The 22,860-nt window shown below is 34.6% G+C and overlaps 1 protein-coding gene across 2 annotated transcripts in view; it reads right to left on the reverse strand.

Annotated features, from left to right (window-relative positions):
- Window positions 1-22,229, reverse strand: part of TFEC (transcription factor EC) — an 83,797-nt gene extending 61,568 nt beyond the window's left edge. The window contains exons 1-2 of one of the 2 annotated variants that reach the window (XM_054237469.2): window positions 22,097-22,229; window positions 20,976-21,021 (exon numbers count right to left, since the gene is read on the reverse strand). The gene's annotated coding sequence lies outside the window, so the exon portion shown is untranslated. The remainder of the gene's footprint in view (window positions 1-20,975; window positions 21,022-22,096) is intronic. The other variant, XM_002751763.7, reaches the window with a different exon arrangement.
- Between the last annotated feature and the right edge of the window lie 631 nt (window positions 22,230-22,860).

Below are 22,860 nucleotides of genomic sequence, written 5' to 3' on the forward strand. Positions count from 1 at the left end.
AAAACTAAAATTACAGTCAAGCTTGTCTGATTGAGATATAACTACTGAGCTAAAGTAGAGGCCGGTTCATCAAAAGTTTTACTTAGGTTTCTGAATAACTGTCAGCATATTTCAGCTGAGTATTATATAATCCAAAGCTATTTAATGGATAATAATATAAAATGTGATTGTAACATATTCCTTCAGTCCCAATCATTTGAATTTGGATAATTTCAGTGGTGTGTCTTTGAGAAAAGATCCACACTTAAAAGACTTTAAAAAGACATGAATATTATTAAGCAGAGTTTTTCTAATTCAATAGTGTTCTAGCAGTAAAACCCCTACGCTTGATGAACACTTGTATTTGGTCTATATGGTTTAAGCTTCCCTTACAATTTCATCTACCTCCATTTATACATGGATTGATTTCTTTTGTTTCTAATAGATTCTCAGTAAAATTACCATGTTATACCTTTAAAAGAAATAAAACAAATACTAGCAATAGTCATGGTTTACTTAGGCGGATCCATTTTTTAAGAGTATGACTAATGTTTTAAGATACTAACTTGAATTGAGAATCACATCAGAGACTAAAAACTTCATTTAGTTCAAAACAATACAACAGCCATACTACATACTAATGTCATTATCAATAACCAAAATAAGTTAATGTGAAACCTTCAGAAAATATAAGCAATGACACTTAAAATATACTTAACACTGTGTTCACAGTTTAGCATTAATTAATTCTGCAAGTATTTTTGAGTGTCCAGTATATATTGTTTCATGCTACTGTAATGGACTCCAGAGATATAATGAAACAAAACGGATATAACCCACTCTTCAAAGAATCCACAGTCTATTAGGGGAGATAAATATTTAAACATATAATTATAACACAATGTGACAAACCCTTGAAAGTAAAAGGTGTCATAAAATCAAGCAGAAACTAGATAAAACAGGAACAAGTCATTGAAGTGAAAGTCAGTTCTTGATAATAATTTCTCTGATTGATTCATTTAACAAACATATGCATGCCTATATGCGATAGGCCCTTGAGTGGGCAGCAGTATAGACACAGTCAAACATGATCTCTCTCCTCATGTAGCTTATGGACAGGTGAAACAGACAGATTTTAATCACACAAATGACTATAAATGGTTAAGTGGTGTAAGTGATAGGAAGGAGAAATGCACATGACTTTGAGTATATAGGAAAAGGACATTACCTACACAGAGTTCACAGAAGACTTCCTTGAGGATGGAATGACAGGGCTTGAACAGGATGAGTGAACAAGAAGTAACTACATCAAGAGAATAGTAAAAAGCATTTCAGAGAGATGGAGCAGTATATGCAAAGATCCTGTGGTGAAAGGAAGCAAGGTGAGACAAACACACTGCAAGGAGATAATGGATTTGGAGCAGAAAAATTATGGCATGGTCTGAGGGGGCTGTAGAGGCTAATAGGACCAGCCCATGCAATCCTTTAGGTAGATAAAGATGTCTTATTTTCTTTATCACAAGGGAAGGGCAAGCACAAATTTAGTCAGATAAATTCTGAAGAGTAAATGAGGGAGTCCAAGAAAGAAAAAAGCATTACCTGAATGAGGGTCATGTGATGAGGGTAAAGTTATGATGTGGAGACAAATAGCTGGATACAAGAGATGTTTAGAAATAGATTAAGGAATGACACCTGAGTTCCTGGCTTAAGTAACTGAATGAATAATGATGTCCTTTACTGAGATGACCAGTGTTTGGGGGAGAATAGAGAATCATGAATTTGGTTTTAAACATATTGAGCCTTTGAAGCCTTGAAGATGTCCAAGAGAGGAAATGAAATAGGTATCTAGGCATATGTGTCTAGAACTCAGAAGTGATATATGGGCCATTATAATTTACATGATATCCACACTTAAGTGACAGATGAGATGGACATTGAAGGACAAACCTACTTAGAAGATGAGAAGGCTTAGAACTAAATATGATGGATTCCTAACTTTTAGTTACATATAGGAAAATCTATTCTGATATTAAACTTTATTTCTCCCCTTCTCCTATTGATGTTTATTTTTTTGCACATTTTGCAAAAATGTTGTTTGAAGTCTGCGCAGGCTATGCTGTCAGGTAAGTTATCCTTAATCAAATAAGTATTAGTTTGCCCTATTTCCAAAATCATGCATTCAACACTTTGATATAGATAAACATTTATTTTCCTAATCCAACACTATTGTAACTTTCATATTACCAGTCATAAACCTCCTATCTGCAACTCTAAAATCCAAAAAGTTCTGAAAACCAGAGAAGTTTTTAAACTTTGCACAAGCCCATTAGGTGACAAAATTATCCAAGAAACAAAGTAAAACTATTTGTAGTCTTTCTTGATTCCAATTAGAGTAAATATTCATATGCTTTGTTGCAGATATATTAATATGTTAGATTATGCAATGCTACCTTAGGCCCTTCTGGGGGTGTTAAGTAATATATAATGTTGCACAATATTACCTTTCTAAATCTAAAATATTGAGAACTCCAAATTACATCTAACCCTACAATTTTGGATAATACATCGTGCACCTCTTTTTATTTATTGAATAAATAGCATGTGGAAAAGACTATCCTATAAGCATTGAATATACATTATCTTACTTAATTTCATAACCTCATAAGGTGTCATGATTTCATAAAATTCAAATGGGTGGCCACAATTATTTTTTAAAACTTCCCTGTATATAAAATTGCTTATTCTTTTTATAAATTATAATATATCAAAAATTAATATCCAAGTTGATTGTATGCTATTAAAGAAACGATATGAAGAACTATCCTTTCCAATTCAACAAACCAACTGAATGAATGAAACACATATTCTTTTAATAAGAATTTATTGTCCAGGCATTACAATATTATATGTTTATGTTACTAACCATATTTATGTTTAGAATTTATGGGTTGATATGGTTTTGATATCTGCCCCTCCAACTCTCATGCAGAAACATAACCTCCAGTGTTGGAGGTAGGCCTAGTAGGAGGTGTTTGGGTCATGGGGGTGGATCCCTCATTAATGACTTAGTGCCATTCTCACAGTAATGAGTAAGTTCTCACTAGATTACTTTACACCAGAGCTGGTTGTTTAAAAGAGCTTGGGACCTTCTATGCTTGCTCTTGCTCCCTCTCTTGCCATGTGACACACCTGCTCCCTCTTCCCCTTTTGCCATGTTTATAAGCTCACTGCAGCCTCATTCAAAGCAGGTATCCTTCTTGTATGGTCTGCAGAACTATGAGCCAATATAAACCTCTTTTATTTATATCTTACCTAGCCTTAAGCCAATATAAACCTATTTTCTTTATATATTACCTAGCCTTAGGTATTCCTTTATAGAAATGCAAATTGGACTAACAAATAATTGTATTTAAATAAGTTAATATTACAGTTTCTATGCTTTTTAGAAGCTTAAGGCCCTCTACAATTTAATAGTTTCCTGTAAAGGTGGAAAGGTACAAGTTAATTACTCAACTAGATTCAGTAAAATTTCTTTAAATTTATATTCAAAAAAGTTTATCTGATTGTATTAGAGCTTAAACATTAATATTTATTAAGAAGACTCGTATAAAGCAAAAGACATTTTGCTTCAGAAATCAACAATTGTGTATAGATGATGTTTTACACATCACAGTTACTTTCAAGTTAAAATAAAGCTCTCATGCCATGTTTAAATGTACTATTTTTTCATCCTCAGTATAGTGACCTTTTGATATCATTTTCATTATGAAGTTGTGAATGTTCTTTCAAGGATGCAGAGAATAAAGGAGAAACAAGACTGACTTCTTTAAAAGATCATATTTCAAATATCTGGAAAGTCATCAATCCACTTTTTAAAAAATCTACATGCTCTAAAATAGATCTAAAGCCCTAAATGGGAACATCTGGGATAAAAACCCAAAACTTCCATACTGTTTGCTACTTCTCATAAAATTATGTTGCAAATATACTGTATTTATTATTTTTATTACACCCTAATGCTAGATATGGAATAATATCAATATACTCTCAACCTATTCAGATCTTAAAAAATGAATTCATAGGCCACAAAATATAGTTGAATTTATAACAAAGAAACATATATTTTTATAAGAATAAAAGGATTATAAATGTTTATTTCTGAAAAAAAAACCCAAACAATTCAAAGGGTCTTATACTATCTTAAGCTGGAAAACTTTTTACATCCTTATTTTATGGGTTGATATATGATCATCAATTAATGAAGTCATTTTTATCATAATAAAATGTCATGATTAGAACTGCAGTATTCTAGTCTAGTCATTTTCTAAAGAATATGATTGGGGCATTTTAGGTAGTTAAATATTAAAATAATCTAATTGAAAATGAGACTTTTAGATTATTCATTTTGATTGACAAACTGCAGAAATGGGTTTCTTTCTTAAGTATATTTCTATCACTCAATTTTGGTAGATATTACTAGTATTTCTGAGTAAAGGGTAAAATATACCTTGTCTTTGTTTTACTTAACTAATAAAAGCAAATATTCTTGGATTTTTGTGTTTTAAGTGCACCTATCATTATGGCATCTACATCAATCAAATTCCTCAAGTACTGTGCTTCTGTGTAGGAAAGGTGTTCAGTTACATGGTTGTCATAGCTGCACTTTTTCCTGATTCCTAAACAATGTTCTTTAGAATTAAAGAAGCACACTTCTGGTTTAAATTATTTATAGTTATAAAAAGTCCATTAAAATGAAGCAGTAATTCATTGAGAAGACTGATCACAGGATCTCGTGGACTAACTGAAAGCCTCAGAATGCAAAACAATAGCCACAGTCATTAACTGAGCATTCCAGTGACTTGACTTTTCCTTCCATTTCATCTATTAAAAAATACTGAAATTGAGATGAATGATCAGACTTGTTTACAATCACACAAGCAACAAATAAACTAAATGACACTATTTTTATCATAATAGGGTATTGTTTCAACTGTAAGTTACTTACTATCAGTTAATAAGGATAATTAAATGTAAATCTAGTCCTCATTATTAGGAAAAAAATGTGTTCTATATAGATAAACAAATATAAATCAACTGACCCCGCTTTCTGGTAGAAAAATCATTTGTAGTTGCTTTCCAAATATAGGTGGAACTTGACCTACTCACTCATGATTTTTTGTTGTGTTTTGTGTTTCATTTGTCTTGTAATCACTACATGCTGCAGGATCTGGTTTCTTCATACAGTACAGGACAATGTTACAATTGAAATTCACCAACAGAAAATATTAACTTTAGATGAGTGTTTTATTTCTTTTAGATCATTTTTTTCTACTTTAGTCTCTAGATTATGTAATAAAAATACACTGAAGAGACCCAGTCTTCTTCTTCAGGAGAAATTTTAGTTTCTGGAGATCATCTTTACTGTTATCTTAATGTTTTATTTCCTGAAAAAACCTCTAGCTCCTTTTCAAAAGATAGAAGAATGAACAAGGAGAGAGAGAGAGAGCAAGAGGCAGAAAATAATATTATTTTTAGCTTGGCTTATTCTCCATAAATATCATGATTATGCTATTTAGTATCGGCAAATTTCTTCCTTTGAGAGATAATTTTAAGAAATGAACAAATGCACATAAAATGTTTGTAAGAACTAAAATGATAGGAAATTTCTTTGTAAAATTTTTCCTTTGTGTCAAATATTTTGAGAAATACAGAGTAAATAAAAATGCTAGATAATGTTGTAGCTTTGGAATATATGGAAAATGCTTTACTGTAACTTCATAGAGGAGAACCCAAAATTCTATTTTCCATACTAATTTGAGCTTACAAACCAACTCAGAAATAAAAGAAAAAAAAAACTTCATTGAAAATTTACAAATACAAAATTATTTTCTAAAATACATCTGTTTTAGCCTTTTTCATCTTTTCCCAATTACTTGCAATTTCTCTGTAGCAGGTAAAATAATACCTCTCCATCAAGGATGTCCACATCTTACCCTAGAACCTGTGAATAAGTAAATTTACATTATACAAGGGGTTTTGTACGTATGATTAAGTTATGCATCTTGAGATGAATAGATTATCCTGGATTATCCTGGATGCCCTAATATAATCTCAAGGGTCCTTATAAGAGAGTGACAGGAGGACCAGAATCAAACAGAAGGTGTGACTGTGGAAGTAGGTATCAGAATGATATGGAACATTGAAACAGTGTGGACAGCCTCTAAATGCTGGAAAACGCAGGCAAACACATATTTCCCTAGAGCCTCCAACAAGGATCTAAACCTTCCTGACACTTTGATTTTAGCTGAGTAAAACTCATTTCAAACCTCTGTTCTCTAGAACTGTAAGATAATAAATATGTGTTTTGAAACCACTAAGTTTTTGGTAATTTTGTTACAGCAGCAATGGAAAACCAATAAATGCTTAGTTTTATTATTATAATACATCGTTTTAAATATAATTATAATAAAATTATAAATTAGAATTATATAATTCTGAGTTTTATTTTCTCATTCTTATAGCACCTGGAATTTTGCTCATGGATTCTAACAAATACCTTTGCTGGAAATAGCATTTCCCTATCATAACTGAAGTAACTTGAGGAAAATTCCAACAAAGATCAGTTTCCTAAATCTAATGCCTTTAATCAATCCCTCAATGTTATTAAGTGCTCTACTAGTAGAAGTTAAAGTTATAAAGGAAAAAAGTTCTCTCTTTTTCTCCTTTTCTTTCTCAGTATGATCTGAAGAAAGTATAGATAAGAATAAATTAAAATAGAAAATAAAGCAGAAGCTATCCATAAGGAAGTACAAGCACTATCCTGTTTTGTTCTCAAAGCCCCGATGACACACTTGAGGCATTTAGTAAGATAATAATGTGATCAATTAGCATTTCAGAAATATCCCTCAGGCAATAATATAAAGGGGGAGTTATTGAAAGGCCTTACAGGGCAAAGGATGGGAAAAAAAGCAAGAAGACTCATGAGCCAAATGTTACCCATAATATGTAGAAATTAAAGGAAAATGTGCATAGGACTTCTGATTGATTTATACATGTGATGAAGGGAAAGGAAGATTCACACATGATGTGTTCATATGAAATGAGAATTAGTGAAGAAGATGACACCAAAATAAGGAATAAAAGTGAAAGCAAAATGTTGAAGGAAAGGAGAATCAGTATAGGGCTTAATGAAATGAGTCTGTGGAACATGTAAGAGGAAGGTCTAGTGCACAGCTAAGATGTGCGGATTTTGAGACACAAACTTGGTGGCCAGTTTAGAAGTCACTACATCAGTGTTTTAGATAAAGTCACTCAGAATGAAGAATTAGAATTAGAAGAGCAGAACTTTAAGTAAAGGGCTTGAGGAGCATCAATATCCAAGGGATAAGAGAGACTAAAAGAATCTCAAAGAAGTATTATACAAGGAAAGTCAAGACAGAACAATATCACAAAGCTAACATAGGATAGAGTTTCAAGAAAAAAATGGTTAAGAAAGTCAAATGCCTCAGGGATGAGGGCAGAGAAGGAGCAGAAGATATCTCAAGCAGACTGGGAAATAACTGGGTCACTGGCAACCCTCAGGAGAATTAGTTCAGGGACTTGGCGAGAACAGAAACCGGCCTGCAGGGATTGGAGGAACTTTGTGAACTGTGAATGAGGACACCTCAGGGCTCAGACTAGGCAGCTTCTCCTCTCTCTGCATATTCTTCACAAGGAGGATCTCATCAGTGCCCATGGTTTTAAATACCACCTATATGCTAATGACTCCCAAATTTGCATTTCTGTTCCCTATCTCTGTGTGAGGATGGAAGCTCAAATGCAGTGACTTGAACAGTGAATTGGAGGTGCCACAGGGTCCCGCAATAGTCACCTTCTCCTCCCTCTATTCACTTTCTAGGTGAATGACACCCCCTACCCCCACAGAAAAAAATACCATATTTACATGCTAATATAATATAAATTCCAAAGTTATGTTTCTGCTCTGGAATTTTCACATATTTTTCTAGGCTATCCAGCTATGTAGTATATATAGTATATCATATGTTGGATATATATAGTTATAGTATATACATATAGTATATAATATTCTATATGTACATAAAATATCTTACATAGGACACACAGATTTATGTATTTGTATTATATGCTACTATGCACTATATCTATCTACCTGTATATATAAAATCACAAACATCTCAAAATTTAAAATGTATATGTCTATCTACCTATTTTTCTGTATAATCACAAACATCTCAAAATTTAAAATGTATATGTCCCAAGCACTTATTATTATTTCTCCTAAAACCTGCTATAACCTACTACTCAGTCTTGTCCAATTCAGAAACTAGTCTTCCTTTATTCCTTCATTTTCCTTATCCCCAACATACAACACCACCATCTACTCTACCCTTCAACTGTGTCTCAAATAGAACCATTATTGCCTCTGCTACCAGAGCTCTAGTCCAAGCCACAATCACTGCAAACTGTGAATCCTTCATTACTAATCTTATAGTTTCTTCCAGCCCTCTCCAACCATTCTTCATGCAGCTTTGAAATGTACTTTTAAAATCATAAAATGGATTACCTGCTCTCCTGTCAAAAATCTTTCAGTTGCTTTCCATTTTATCTAGAATGAAATGCAGCTTCTTTACCAGGACCTCCATGTTGAATAAGTGATCATGCATCTATCCATCCAACTTCTTCACCTACCACACTCTCTCTCCCATGAGTACTGTGGTCTAGCCACACTGGACTTTGACAGTTACTGGAATAAGACAAACGTTATCCCCCTACAGAGCTTCCAAAATGCTTTTCCCCACTGCCTGGAATGCTCTTTCCTCTACAAGGCCTGGGTTCTACAAAGGCATGGCTTCTCTCTTTTCAGGAATAGTTACAATGTCTTTTAAACACTGTTTACATAGGTCCTCCCCATATATATATATATATGAATTCTCATAGTATTGGCATTTTGTAATCAGTTATTCATATGCGGTTTCTTATTTATTACCTGTCCTACTGACTACATTCTAAGCTGCTTTAGGACAAGAAATTTGTCTCTTTATTTATTACTGGACATCCAATGCTGTGCATAGTGTTTGGCAAATGTTAGATTCTTAATAAATGTGTATTAAATGAACAAATCAGTGAATGAGGAAAAAAGCCAATAACAGTAATTACTACCACATATCAGGTGCTTATATATGTCAAGATCTATTGCACACATTTTACACGTATTAATCTTTTAATCTTCCCAACAGCCCTATGAGGTAGGAACTATTACTATCCCAATTCAGTGATGAGTTTACTCAGATAAAGAGAAGTTAAGTAATATGCCAAGGGAAGCATAGCTAGTAGAGCAAGGATTTGAATGCAGGAAGTCTGATTCCAGAGTTCATACTCTCCATCTGCTTTAAAGATTTCAGAATGTCTGATCATAATCAGAAAAGAAATATTGGGGACTTCAGTTATTACAGATAGTCTCCAGGGTTAATGGATGAATATGAGTGCATGTATGTTTTTAAATGTAGAAACTTTACCAAGTTATTTGGAGAGAAGTAGGAGATTAGATTTTCTCAGTAAAGTTGCAGGCAAATTCATCTATTGAGTGTATAGGGAGAAATGATGAGGTATGAGATTGAGAGAAGTCAAATGTACTAAATATACCAAATGGAATGGAAGATAATGGGCTAGAACAATGCCAGTCGGGTGGGGTAGAGACCCCAACTGAGATGGAAGACCACCCACTGGTTTGTAAACGCAACAATCTTCATGTTGTTGTGGGATTATCTTCTACCACAGCAGCCTGGAGACTGAGCTGATAGGCTTGCACTGGTCATGGATAATCAGTTAAAACAGAACACCAGGGCAAGAAGTGGCTCTAATTATGACAACTGATTTAATCATCACAAGAAAGGGTAAAGTCTGGATGTAGAAGGGAGCAATGGCAAGGCCAAAGAGTGAGAAAAAAAAATAGCCAATGGATTAAGAGACTCCATCAAACCAAAGAGAATGTATAGAAAGTGAGAGAGTAAGACAGCAGGAAGGCTGAGAGCTATGGTCCAGGCAAAAACAATGGATCACTCTGAAAGCTCCTGAGCCTGGGAAACAAGACACTGCTAAATCTACCCTTGTTAACTTTTACAACAATTTCATCTTTCCCTTCAATTGCTCACTAACTCTCTAAGGGAACAACTCAACGGTCTCATGAATGTCCATGCTTGTATATTCTACCATAAAAGATTTATTGGTAAACTTGTCTACCAACTATACTTCTTTTCTCAATGGGAAATTATCCCCAAAGGTTGCGGTGTCCAACATTATTTTAGTCCACTTTCTTAAGGCTTATAGACTATCTTACAACAACAAAGTGGTAGCCATCTTCTTAACTTTAAGCGTAATGTTTTCATCCGACTAAATTAAAAAATCAGATGTATTGCACAGATAATTTGGTTTCTAAATGCTTCCATCATTTTATAACTTTTACCATCAGTGACACAATTTATGTGAGTGTTCTCTGTTATTGAAACTGAATATTTTAATACACAGCTATAAAATTATAAAAGAAGCAGATGACAGGCATAGAATCCAAAGAGAACAGTGAAAAGAACAAATAAGAAGATATCCATACAATATTTTGCTATTTACAGAGCACTTTCTTAACCGTTGGCTCATGTAATCCCTTCTATTATCTCTTATCTGATCCCTTTTGATTAGGATTGCTTATTTGATGCATTTTATTGATGAGCTAACCAAGGCTCAGAGAGATTAAGCAGCTTGTGTGATACTTCAATAGCTTGCTTAATCTAAAAATCAAACCAAGTCCGTTTACTTGTATTCTGGTGAACTCTTAATTTTAAAAATTGTATTAATAATAATAGCATAAATTGCTAATAAGTACTGAAAGTTTGCTATGTGTCAGGCATGTTATTTAGAGCTCTGCCTGCCTTGCTTCATTTAATCCTCACAGCAAGCCCGTGAGGTGAGCCACCTTATTCTCTACCTAAGACATAATGCCTGAGAAAGTGGAGCCAGAGGCTAGGTTAAGGACCTCTGAAGTAAAGCAATAATTCAAATACACACTCATTCCTCACTACTGAGGCTTTGTTCCTAATCACTTAGTAATTATTAAAACAACGCTTTTGCTTTTCAAATTAACATTATTATTATTATTATTAATTTAAATGAGAATACCTAGTGAAGAGGAGGGAGCAACCCAACAGGCTCGAGTGGCTGCTAGGAAGATACATTTGGACAATACATTTTTAAAACTTAATAAAATAGTTCTGAATGTGTAAAAGATTTGAAGCATCAGGATGACCACTGAAACATTATTAATAATGATTCTATAATGTAAAGAACATATAAAATTTAAATATATACCCCAGTGACCTCATATAACATTCTTTAAACTATGGGACTGGATTTAGTTCTCTCTTTTATTCAGGTCAGAGGGCTAATTGCTAAAAACAATCATAATATAATTAGAAAGCATAAACCTGCAAAGCAAAGCTAATGTGTTTCCTTTACTTGTCTTAATCAAACAAAAAATTATTAAATATAATACATAAAGTAACTCTAAGAGAAAATACGACTGCTTAGCAATTTTAAGAAAAGTGCCATTATTTTAAAGTGATTACTGACACTCTAGCCCTAAAATTTATCTAATCTTACCATTGGATTCATTGTTTTTAAAGTACAGGAGATAGCATCTAAGTTCTGAACATTTAGAAAACACATTCACAGGAAAAATTAAAATTTTAGGCAAATTAAGGAGCAGCACACGAATAGGACTTTCAAACAATAACAGGATATTTCAAACTCTCAATATGAATACATTAGAATATTCAGCCAACATAAAACAGATTTTATAAAAATGTGCTTACAACAGACAATAACCTCATTATGTTCTCCTCATAAAATCCAACACTATAACGTGAGAATAAATTATTCCTTCCATCCTTATGGTGTTATTTTTGTCTTGCCCAAACCTGGGAGCTTATATGAAAGTAAATTTTCTAAAAGAACATAAATATATAAAAGCATTTCCTTTTAAAAGTCACGCAAATAATAATTCCAACCAAATTCTCTTTCCTCTCATAAAAGGTTTTGTTTGGTGTTTTGTTTTTCTTTTCACTCATAGCTTCTTCTTAAAAAGAACTACCATTAAAGACAATGTCAACTCTGCTTACCACAAGTTACAGATGACTGAATTGGTAACCCATATCTGAGAAGTTATTTGATGTTATATATCTATTATCAATGCTTCAGAAGAGTAAGGAAATAATGCCTTATTAGGCCATGCACGTTAAGGTAGAGTTTCAAACTTATTGAACTCTGTATGTGCACAGGGGAAAAATGTGACGGAGTTGTAGCCTATAAATATATTGTCAGCTCTAGCAAGCAAAGAGACATCTCACTCCAGAAAGTCAAACGCTGCAATATGTCACTTTCAAACTTCTCTCGCTGGTCCCCAAAAAATAGGTATAGATTTCAAATAAAGTTATTTAAAGTAGATTCTGGTATACAGACACCCACGTCCTCCAAAGTTAAATTTTCCAGTTAAACTATCTCCAGTCAATCTGACCACTTCAACCTGACAGGCAAGCCAGTGAAATAAGCAGTCAGTGGGCCAAAATCTGTCAAAATGGTTTGCTTAACTGGTGATTACTCTTTGATTGACTTGAGCAGTCAAGTTAATCAGAATAGTCAAACCAGGTTTTCAATGTATACAGTTTTAGCTCTTCCTGTTTTAGTAGGTGCACCCTGTTTATATATTTGAAGAGAGTTTTATTAGGTTATATTGTTTAAGAGAAACAAGTCAAGAAAGTTGTGAGCAACTCGTTTGACAATAAGGGCTCCCCTCAGAGTTGGTCCTTAGTTTCAGCACTTGGGACCACAGGTTTATTGGCCCTGCCTTAGAGCTATGAAAGGTGCAAGCATAAAGGGTGGCCAGGAGAAAAGCACTATGGAAGCCCCTGAGTGCTCAGCTCTTGACATGTCCTGGTTAGAAGACTGAGACATGTGTCCTCTAACAAGGAGAGGGTAAGGGAATGCGCTTATCATATTTTTGGAGATTTATAAAAAGACACTTAGAAAGAACCCACCGGAGGGTTTGATGACATTGAGGCCACTGTTGACAGTGGTTTTCCACTCTTAGTGTAAATAGCCATTTTTGTCAGGAGAAACAGATATTTTAAGAATCCCTTTAATTTAAAAATGAGGATGAAGGCAATTTAATTTCTCAGCTTTCACAAATGACAACCTTGAAATGCAATCGAATGTGTGTTAAAAAGCATTGTTTGAGCAGGAGTGAAAATTGCAGATTTTGGAATTAGCCCACCTAGTTTCAACCTGGGCTCCTACTGACAAGCTATATACCTTGGAGCCACATATTTCCTTCCCTGTTTGTTAAATAGCCTTATCTTTATAATGAATAAAATTAAACAACTCAATTCCCAGAGTTATTTTGATTACTAAGTGGTGAAATGTCAGTAAAATAATTTCAACAAGGTAGGGTGAGGAACACTTGCTATGAGGAGGCATAGTACAGTTCAAGTTCACCATAACTATGAGAGCATCTTGTTCAAATATAGTATTTTGTAATGTACAGGACTTCTTTTTTACTGGTGTCTTATATTTAAGTCTTGCTTTAATTAATAGTTTTATCTTTAGTATCTTCATAACTTAGCTGGGCACAGTGGCTCACGCCTGGAATCCCAGCACTTTGGGAGGCTGAGGCAGGTGGATCACAAGGTCAGGAGTTCGAGACCATTCTGGCTAACATGGTGAAACCCTGTCTCTACTAAAAATACAAAAAATTAGCTGGGCATGGAGACAGGCACCTGTAATTCCAGCTACTAAGAAGGCTGAGGCAGGAGAATCACTTGAACCCGGGAGGCAGAGGTTGCAGTGGGCAGAGATTGCACCACTGCACTCTAGCCTGGGCAACAGAGCAAGACTTTGCATCAAAAAAAAAAAAAAAAAGCAGCACTAAAAAGAATACAGGGTAAAGTTGCCAGGTCACCATTCTATACAGGCATTGAACTAGACGCTTTACTCTTCCTTTGTTATTTAATAACCATGAAACTCTGCGAGGTAGATCAGGTTTACAAGTGAAGACACTGAGTTTCAATCAAATTATATAACCTGTCTGGGATCAAACACCTGATTATGGCAGAGCTAGTTTAAAATTAAAATTTAACCAGCTTGCTTTAAAATCTACTAAGAGCCCATAATATAACAAATATCTAATAAACAATAACAAATTTCTGGATCTTCCAGTAAAAAAGAGTGGTTTATATTGTAGGTTCATGACTTCCTAAAGTCAGACATTTGTCTATTAGGCCTCTGAAGTTATTATAAGTAAATCACAAGAACTAGAATAATTTAACACTGATCTAGCACACCCAGAAACCAATCTTATTTCCACTTTCTGCATTGCCACTTTGGATTTCAAAACAAAAAAAAAAATCTGAAAGATAAGACTCACCTATTTCAAAGGACTTAGAGATATGTTAAGATTTCAAAGAACAATTAATTCAACAAATAAAGATAGAATGGTTTGTTATTTTAAAATTGTAAAGCATCAATTAATACCCTGAAAACTGATAAATTCTTGTGACATCAAAATGATTTTATACTGTTTTCTTGGGTGGTTTTTAAGTCTTGATAGAGATAATACTCTTTTACAGTATTGTGCAGAAAAACTAAAGATTCTGAAGGAGCATGAATGAATCGAACCTCTGGAAGGAACCTAGGCTTCCAGCTAAAACTCACCCTCAGAGGGTGTAATCTAACATACAGCATGAACATCTCAAGAGACTTGCCCTAGGTCAGTTCATCTCTCTGTGATGCCATATCCTCTAGATGGAAATAAAAACAGTGAACTCTTTTAAATGTGCCCTATGGTCTGATTAAAGATTGAAAAGGGCTCTAAAAATCCACAGCACTCCCAGGGAAAAATGCTAAATATCATTATCATTATTACACCAAATGCCATAATTTGGTCTCCTCAGATTCCCTTTTTATGTAGATTCCATCACACTCTGACTTTTGACTTTTCGCCTCTTTGACCAAATCTCCAATGACAAAGCAAAGGGAAATGTTGAGGCAATTAGTGGGAAATGGAAGCAATTAATTCCCTTTTTTAGTGGAGACCTGGCCTCTGTGAACCAGTTTAACCAAAAATAATCAATGACCTTTCTCTGACCAAACTGAAGCAAATCTACTTGATATTTGTCACTGGTTATCCATCTACTGCTTCGACATTAATGAGTCTCTTCACTTTGCCCCTTTCTTTTATGAAATAAAGCCATCTTTTCTGGTCCCATGTTACCTGTGCAACTGCTATTTTTGCAAATTTAATACAGTCAAAGGCCTCATTATCCATGTGTAAGCCTAGAAACCATTTTTCGCAAAACCATGCTTTCTGATTTTCTCCCACCCTTCTCTCTTGAACTGTTTCCCCTTCTGTTCTATAGAGATGAGATCTTGTTCAAAATCAATCAAAGAGAACAACAAAGATAGAGTTTAAATTTAAAAGGGTCCAAGAAAAGATTGCACAATCCATCTGGGTCTAAACAGCATACAGACCTAGAGCTAAGTCCTTGGTCAATCGTTGCTCACTGTTCAGCTTTCACCTTGGGAAACTTACTTATCCTTCACAAATTTCGCTTTTCTTTTCTGAACACTGAAGATAACAGCACTTGCCCCAAGTGTCTCATCAGACTTAAATTACATGATACAGGTAAAGTCTTTAGTATGTGAGGAGAGCCCAATCAATGCTTCCTATTACCACCTGTTTCAAAGAAGAGGAGAATATTTCATAAAATATACTAGTTTTGATACTCAATACAACTCTTCTAAAATAATTTCTACTCAAGCAAGAGTATGCAGCATTCAGGGTCTCCCTTTTATCCCCCTGATAAGTAGAGGACTTAAAATTTTGCCTTACCCATTTATTTTATACATTATTTCCATCTTCTATCATATTCCAGAATATCTCTGCTTGCTATTTTGTGGTTGTTGTTGCTGCTGTTTGTTTGTTTGTTTCATCTTTAGACAAATACCTCTTAAGCAACTGTTCATCAGCTGTCACATATCACATTTAGTGTGGTCCAATAGGCCTGAATCCAAGTGAATTTAGAAGCAGCTCAGTACAACCAGTGTTTCATGTAAAAACAAATGGAGATGCAAATGAATTGGCAATACATTTTAAGAAAATATGGAACACTAGAGATGTCCTGTGAAGAAAAGGCAAATTAACAGCTACTTCTCAAATTATGCAAGGAGTTGCTTTCTTCTCTACTTCATTTTTTTCTAAAAAGCTCTGTCCTAAGGCAGACTTCTCTGAGGCTCTTTTAATAGGACAGAATATTAAGGAAAACAAGGCCAGACATACGAGACATTGGCCTATTGTTATGTTCTGTACTCCGAAAATCTTTTAGAAATGTGGGAGCAAGGGCCTCAAAGGAAGGAGGAGAGAGGTCCTTCCTTTGCACTGTGAACTAGATTTCCGATCTTAGAGCTCCTGTATCCAATCCAAGTTTGATTTCTCAGGAGTAAATTCAGAGCTGCTCTTCAGATACAGGAGACCTAGATTTAAGCACCACCAGACACTTCAACCTTCACCCTCAGGCCCAGCCCCAGCCTTTCACTCTCCACATCAGATATTAATTCAACGTGAAATCTTCAGGAAATACACACACACACACACACACACACACGCGCGCGCCACAGAGACTTATTCATAGTCACATGTCAAGTTGGTAGCAAGTTAAAAATCCTGAACTTCTGACTTCCCATTTCAGAGTGTATTCTGTCAAATGAAGCAACCACAAAGAAATCACTGAATCACTTGTAAATATTTGCTCAGTCCACTGGTTTGCTAATCCATGTTCAGTTTAAGTGATTATTGCTACAGTGAAAAATGTAGTACATTACCTTCAATTTTCTCATGAAGTACATTCTATCATCTTTTCAGCATCTCTGTTCTTGCCAAAGATGCAACTATTTTGCAAGATATTACCCAGAGTCACCACATACAGTCATTTTTGCTATTTTAAATCAGATACAGGAATACGCTATCAATTTAAAACTAATAACTCCAATCTTTCACCCTCTAATGTGTCTTCCAAATGATCAGAACCTTAGAGATCCTGCTAAAACATAATTAAATCAAGCTCCTCCTCTGAGTAAAACCAAACGACTCTTAAAAGCATAGCTGTTCATAGTCTGCCCCCACCTTAACTCTCCAGCCCTATTCATGTTATTTCACACAATGGTTCCACTTCTAATCAAAGACCCATGAATATGCTGTGCTTTTCACAAGTCTGCACATGCTATGGTCTTTCAATCCACTTGACCCTTTGTCCCAATGTGTTTGCCTCCCTAAAGAATAGCTCATTCATTTTAAAGATATGCTTCAGCCATCATCTCTTTGAACCCTTTCCAGGTTAGCAGATAATTCATATATACTTTTATTATAACATTTGTCTCTTAATTAATTGTTGAAATGCCTGAACTGCTCATTGGCAGGTACCATAATTTACTCATCTTAGCATCCTCAGAACGTAGTACCACACCAGGTACACTCCTCCTCTACTTACATACCTCCATCTTAACTAACTTAATAGATATTAACGAGCTTAATAGATATTAATTAAATTACTGAATGAGGTAAAATCACATATTCTCTTCTTTCTCCAGAAAATGGTGTTTTCAGTCATGTCACTGGGAAGATTTATCCACTAGCTTATTCCTACTCTAAAAGTGGATATTCACAGAGTTTTCCAAACACTGTTAGATGGGCTAATAGAGAAAAATGATTGTTTGTAACAAAAGCAATAGATGTTTTAAAATTTGAAAGCAAAGACAAAGTAAAGAAGGTTGAATACATCCATGGAAAAATCTTTAACAGTAGGTGCAATTTTGATGAAAAGGGCAGATCATCCATCACATAAAAATTGCCTTGCACATGTGAAGGACAGTCATAAGCTACAGAAGAGGAAAAGTGATTGGCTAAATGGGGAGAAACACTAGAGAATATTACTTAATGATTAGATACCTCTTAGCCAAATGTTAACTAAGAGGAAGCCTAGAATTTTACCAGAATTTAAAGTCTAGTGATGAAAATGCTGCTGACGAAATTTCTTTTGCAGACCTCAGATGGTTCAGTGGGTTCAAATCCATTTGAATCTGCACAGGATCAAAGGGAACAGAGTGTAAACGTATTAGCTGCTGAGAAGTTGTCTGCAAACATTGGCAGGGATCAATATCTGTCTATAGAGATATTGTCAATAATACAGTAGGTACTGGCCTATATTTTTGGAGTATGGGGAAAGATGCTGCATAGAATGAGAGATGCACATGGGAAAGGTAATACAGCCAAACATTTGATTGAACAGATAGAAAGTCCAGGCTTAGCCAGGTGTGGTGGCTCATGCCTGTAAGTCTAGCACTTTGAGAGGCTGAAGCAAGCAGATCATTTGAGTCCAGGAGTTTGAGACCAACCATGTCATGGCAAGACCCCCATCTCTACAAAAAAAATACAAAACAAAAAATTAGCTGGGCATGGTGGTGCATGCCTGCAGTATCAACTACTCAGGCGCATGGAGGTGGGAGGATCTCTCGAGCCCAGGAGGTCAAGGCTGCAGTGAGTCCTGATCAATCCACTACACTCCAGCCTTGGTGACAGAGTGAGACCCTGTCTCAAAAAACTTTTTTTAAATGTGCAGGCTCACATTCTTATTTGGGTGGAAATACATCTAAGGAAGCTGAGCATTGGAAACATGTTTGCACAAGGAAGAAATAAAGAAGGGAATGAAGGGAGGTATAAAGAAGTCTCTGGCTCAGTGGCAAACAGAGAGAATGAATGTTTCAAAAAGAGAGACAATTTGAAAATACCCTTCCATGCTAACTCTTAGGAATGAACATTAGGAGGCATGAGAATCCTGATTAAAACTCCACCTATATGTCCTATACTCTCTTCTCAATTACTTTTTTTAGGTCTATTTTCAAATTCTCACCTATTCTTTCAAACCTGAAAAGAGAAAAGAGAAACAAAAACCTAATGGGTCTTTAAGATCACTAGGTTCAACTTCCCTCTATTTCCTGAGAGCAATTGAAAAACTGGGAAGAAGCGTTTTCTCTCCTTGACCAATCCATTCTTAAACCTGGTCACTGAGGGTGTTCTACATCCATCTTACTATTTCACTTTTTCAATTATACAGATTCTCCCAAATTTTCCTGACATTTACATAAACCACCTCTAATATTCTTCTATGATATTTGTTTATTGGTGTGTAAATGGCCAAGACTTTTTATGTTCCAATAAATACAATTTAATGGAATCACAAAACCATCTATCATCAGCTAACCTCTCATAGGCAAAGTTTTGTCTGCCAAGTTTTTATAAATCTCCAGACAGACAATTCTACAGATTTCTATAATTAGCTGGCATTCACAATTCTATATAACAAGGAATGCTTTTGAAAATTAGTTTCTTGCTGTTTGTTTTTCTTTTCCTACAAGACAACTGTTAACGTCTCTCTTCATAGGTTATGACTTTGCAGATGATTGTCATTCCTATGCTCTATGCCACCCAGACTCTTCTTAAACACGCCAGCAAAACCTGAGCAGGAACCACGCTTTGCACTATGCATGTGTTTTGTTTTGTTGACAAATAGTTCAAAATTGCAATCTATGTGTAAACACCACCTTTCTGGATCTGCTAGCACTCCATATCATAATCCAGTATTTTTTACTTAAGAGCTGTCATCTCCTTGAAGAGTCTAGAATGTCTAATTAAAGTCAGATAGCTTTATTGTTACAATAATTTATAAAAGATTAAGTGATTCCTTTTCAACTATTATGGAAAATATTTTATCAGTAGCCATAATGATTCCATTTGAGTTATATTTCACTAGTTTATCTAACACCATTGTGTAAGAATATTTTGTTTCTTTCAGTTTCTTGTTTCCTTATTTCTCCTTTCTGACTATTCAAACAACTGTTTTCAAAACTATTTTTACTTCCACTGTATAAGTTAGTACTATTGCTGAAAATTTCACCATGCTAAAAATTTGTATCTTATTTAAACATATTGTAATTATTCTGGTCTATCTAGATAGTAAAACAAATTCTGTGCCACTGTTACTAAAATTAAGCTGACTTTTAAAAAACATTTTTCAGCTTGTTTCATTTTTGACGTGAACTCCAAGTTTCACTTCAACAAAATGTACTACATTGAACCATTCTACTGTTTTGAAATAAAACTGAAAATTTTAAAAAAGGTAGTCATAACCCAAACCAAGGAAATATACACGAAAATTATATGTATTCCATTGGTTTTAGAGCTAAAAAAATTTTTTAATAAAAATTCTTAAAAAGAAATCTTAAAGTTTAGCCTGCCTAATTAGGTAGCTTCCATAAAAAATGTAAGCATAGGCCGGGCGCGGTGGCTCAAGCCTGTAATCCCAGCACTTTGGGAGGCCGAGGCGGGTGGATCACGAGGTCAACAGATCGAGACCATCTTGGTCAACATGGTGAAACCCCGTCTCTACTAAAATTACAAAAAAATTAGCTGGGCACGGTGGTGCGTGCCTGTAATCCCAGCTGCTCGGGAGGCTGAGGCAGGAGAATTGCCTGAACCCAGGAGGCGGAGATTGCGGTGAGCCGAGATCGCGCCATTGCACTCCAGCCTGGGTAACAAGAGCGAAACTCCGTCTCAAAAAAAAAAAAAAAAAAAAAAAAAAAAAAAAAAAAAATGTAAGCATAAATTTAAAAGATACTTGAACATGTATTGCTACACTCAAATTAAAATAGAAGTGAAGCAGAATTGTCTGAATAATCTTGATAATAAGCTCCATACTCTGTTTCACTTCGTTTTGCTGACACACTTTTTGAATAGGAAAGAATCATGAAAGTTACTCTAAACTCTCAACGTTCAATGAATTTTCTCATAAATAATAAACTACCCAAAATGAATTTGAAATTACCTCAGGTTTCTCTTTCACTTAAAATGCATATTCCAAATGAAATATTCTGAAACAATATTGAAAGTAGGAGTTATAGTTTATGCAAATAAATATGAAGTTACATATAATTTATATAAGCAAATGTATATATACAGCACATGTATGTATGTACATGTGTGTAAATATCTTCATATATATCTTAATCTTAAAGTTTCTACTACAACTCTTTTAATTATTACAATTGAAAACTATTACTTTAAAAAAGGTTATTGCTGGGAGGCCGAGGCAGGCGGGTCACCTGAGGTCAGGAGTTTAAGACCAGCCTGGCCAACATGTTGAAACCCCGACTCTACTAAAGATACAAAAAATAAAAATAAATTAGCCGAGTGTGGTGGTGTGCTCCTGTAATCCAGCTACCTGGGAGGCTGAGGCAGGAGAATTGGTTGAACCCAGGAGGCAGAGGTTGCAGTGAGCCAAGATTTCACTATTGCACTCCAGCCTAGGCAACAGGGTGAGACTTTGTCTCAAAAAAAAGAAAAAAAGATTATTGCATTGAGATGCTTGACATCTTCTACATAAGCTATTTTGATCCACATCTGCATAAAAAATGAGAATTATTTTTTAGTTTTTAAAAAAGAATATATACTAATATACTATATGATGCTATTTTGCTAGGAATAGAACTCATAGCATATATGATGCTATTTTGCTATGAATAGAACTGGCTTTTCTTACCTTCAAAAGCCAGTAAAATAGATATTACTCAAATGTAAACAGAAATTAATATTTACTTATAAAGTAATATATATAAGAGGCAACAAAATGCTGAATCATGTTCCAATTAAGTAAATAGCTGAAAATATTAAACTGGAAGAATAAATCACTTTGGCTATCATGAACTAAAACAGTGATTTCCAGATCTTGATTAAAATAAGACATAAATAGAGTTTCAGACATATTTCCCCTAAATAATAGCAAATCACAGCTTGACTAGTCAAATATCCTGATACCTAGTTAACATGAAAGATGAAATTATAATTATAAGCAAGCCACACATATCAAAATAAAAACAAGTATTGATTAGTTTGTCTTCCTAGTTTGTTTAAAGTACAGAAAATTAACCTGCCAGTTTAGTTACCTACCAGCAATGACTGGATTTTATCAGTGTTATCACCTCTACAAACAGCAACAAATTATCATCTCTCTTCCCATAGCAAGAGCACCATGCCAGAAGAGACAAGCAAAGAAAACGATCTAGCTGTGTGTAATGAATGCTCAGGGCTGGTTGGAATCCACTTAGTTGAGGAAAGAGAAAAGAGAAGTGGCTCATTAGGGCATTTCCTGAACCATAGTTGGAATTTCAGTTAAGGAAGAAGAAATGACACAGCAGTTTCAAGTTAAGACGACTTCCTTTCTTTATCTGAAATATGCCACTAATTTGAGAAAGAGCACTCCTACAAAACTAATCCACAATACTGTGGCCACAGTTAAAGCTCTTGTTGGTCCCATTGTTGCTCCATAATTAACAGTTCTTATCAGAATATACACAAGCAGTATACGGTTGTTATCAAAATGGTCTGGGATTCTACATTTATTGCAACATGCTATGCTTCACAATAAACATTTCTTCAAAAAATTGGCCTGCACCATTTTTTTTTTCAATTTTAATAATTGCACATTTGTTTAGAGTATCAATAAATTTTGAGTTTTTGTTCAAGGCCATTACATTTCCCATATTTTCTATGATCACATTTTTCTTACATATAATTTTACTCTTAAAGTGATTCCAGGATAATTTTTATCTTGTCCAAAAATATTTTATCTCCATGCCGATGGAAAATATACAGTTCAGCTTAAGAGGTTTCTTCTCATTACTATTATTTATATCCCAATGTAGTTTGTATTT

The sequence above is a fragment of the Callithrix jacchus genome, chromosome 11, assembly GCF_049354715.1.
Source record: "Callithrix jacchus isolate 240 chromosome 11, calJac240_pri, whole genome shotgun sequence".
Taxonomy (NCBI): Eukaryota; Metazoa; Chordata; class Mammalia; order Primates; family Cebidae; genus Callithrix; species Callithrix jacchus.